Source organism: Lepidothrix coronata, unplaced genomic scaffold (assembly GCF_001604755.1).
Source record: "Lepidothrix coronata isolate B3197 unplaced genomic scaffold, Lepidothrix_coronata-1.0 Scaffold413, whole genome shotgun sequence".
Classification (NCBI taxonomy): domain Eukaryota; kingdom Metazoa; phylum Chordata; class Aves; order Passeriformes; family Pipridae; genus Lepidothrix; species Lepidothrix coronata.
Genome location: NW_016690593.1, coordinates 76,040 through 77,949, shown reverse-complemented (window position 1 = coordinate 77,949; position 1,910 = coordinate 76,040). Strand labels below are relative to the sequence as shown.

The 1,910-nt window shown below is 57.5% G+C and overlaps 1 protein-coding gene and 1 long non-coding RNA gene across 6 annotated transcripts in view; one reads left to right on the top strand and one right to left on the bottom strand.

Annotated features, from left to right (window-relative positions):
- LOC108509847 overlaps positions 1–1,897 on the top strand; it is a 6,555-nt gene extending 4,658 nt beyond the window's left edge. For 4 of the 5 annotated variants that reach the window (XR_001878711.1, XR_001878709.1, XR_001878712.1 and 1 more), the window contains 2 exons: positions 789–868; positions 1,020–1,897. This is a non-coding gene — a long non-coding RNA (uncharacterized LOC108509847). Of the gene's footprint in view, positions 1–747; positions 869–1,019 lie in introns of all 5 variants that reach the window. The other variant, XR_001878710.1, reaches the window with a different exon arrangement.
- PSMA5 (proteasome subunit alpha 5) overlaps positions 1–1,910 on the bottom strand; it is a 12,300-nt gene that overhangs the window by 1,555 nt on the left and 8,835 nt on the right. The window lies entirely within an intron of this gene.

Sequence of the window (1,910 nt, the reverse complement as noted above, 5' to 3'; positions counted from 1 at the left end):
GGAGCTGGGATGGGGCTGGAGGGAGCTGGGATGGGGCTGGAGGGAGCTGGGATGGGGCTGGAGGGAGCTGGGATGGGGCAGGAATGACCTGGGATGCTCCTGAACTGGGAACACAGTTTGACTCCTTAGGGATCAGATTATCTGGGATGCACCCAAGGAAAGCTGTGGAGCATCCCAGTGAATCCCAGAGCTCTCCCGAGGTGACTCTGCTCCCAGAATCCCCCCTGGAGCAGCACAAGGGGAGGGGCAGGATTTGGAGGAAGGGAGGGAGCACAGGAGGTGTTTCCCACGAGAAACATCCCAACACTCAGCCTGGGAGCTCAGGGTTTACCTGGAATTCTGAGACACCTGGAGATGCCCTTTAGACCCTTTAAATCTTGGAATGGTTTGGGTGGGAAGGGCCCTTAAATCCCATCCAATCCCACCCCTGCCATGGGCACCTTCTGCTATCCCAGGCTGCTCCAAGCTCTGGCCAACCTCACCTTGAGCACTTCCAGGGATGGAGCATCCAGAGCTTCTCTGGGCACCAAACCTGGATTGATCCTGGACCCAACCAGCCAGAAACACCCCAAACCATCCCTAAATTCCCCAAAAACGTGCACAAACAGCCAAACTCAGCCCTCGGAGACACCAATCCCGTCGCTTTTCCAGCTCTCAAACCTTCTCCCTGCAAACCTTCACTCCCCCATTCCCAAGCAGCTTTGACAGGGAAGTCATTCATCTGAAAATCCATAAAAGCCCTTCCAGGCTCCCAAACCTTGCCACCAATGGATTTAACTCTTCCACAGCCTCGCTTTTGTTCCTGGATAGAAAACCCCCGGGATCCATGGGAGCAGCACCTCCTTCCAGGAAGCAAAGGGCCCTGGGGGTGAGTGGAGTCGAGGGGAACCTTTGGATCCCTCAGCACATTCCTGCCCCCCTGGCACCATTCCCATTCCTCCCCACTCCAGGGCCGTGCCAGGCACAGTTAAGCCCCTGTTAAATTGGGATATGACATCAGGATACTGTACACATTCCAGGGCCCTCACTGTACCCGGGATGGGAGAGCACCTGGGAAGGAGGTTCCAGCTGGGTGGCACCGCTTTGGGACACGAGGATCCAAGTTTTCACATGCTCTTGGCTTCCCCCTCCCAAAGGAAGCTGGTTAATCCCACCGGGAATCCCACCAGCAGGAATGCTGAAGGTAAAAATGGGGTGCAATGGGGAAAGGGCTCCCACAGCCAGAGGGAAGGAATGGGAGGAGAGAGGAGCTGGAATGCCGTGGTTTGGAAAGGTCTGGTGTCTCATAACCTGCCAGAAATAGAAGCAAACCCTATCCAGGGGCCTGGCTCCTCATCTCCCACTGATCCCACCCAATCCAGAGGGGGCTCCTGCCTTTCCCACCCTAAAAGGAGCCCACAAGGAGCAGGTTTGGGGGGTCAGGCACCCCCAGGCCCTGGGTTCTCCCGGGGTTCCAGGGGCACAGCCATTCCTGCAGGATCCTGCTCTGTCCCTCCAGGGCGTTCCTGGCACTGCCCCAGGCCTGATTTAGCAGCCCAGGAGCTGGAGAATTTCCATTCCTTCTAATGTTACCGGGAATGGCTGAATCCAGGGGGACAGCGAGCCACCCAGGGGGCCAGCCCAGGTCCCTGCTGACTCGGGAAGGGAGAGAACACCTCCCAAACCATGGATTAGCTGGGAAAACACACCAGGAAGGCACCTCTGGAAGGCAAAACACTCCAGCTTCCCATGCTGGAAGGGGCAGGAACATCAGCTGTTGGCTTGAGAAGCCCTGAGCTGCTCCACCACCTCATTCCCAGTTCCAGGAAGCCCTGAGCTGCTCCATCACCCCATTCCCAGTTCCAGGAAGCCCTGAGCTGCTCCATCACCCCATTCCCAGTTCCAGGAAGCCCTGAGCTGCTCCATCACCC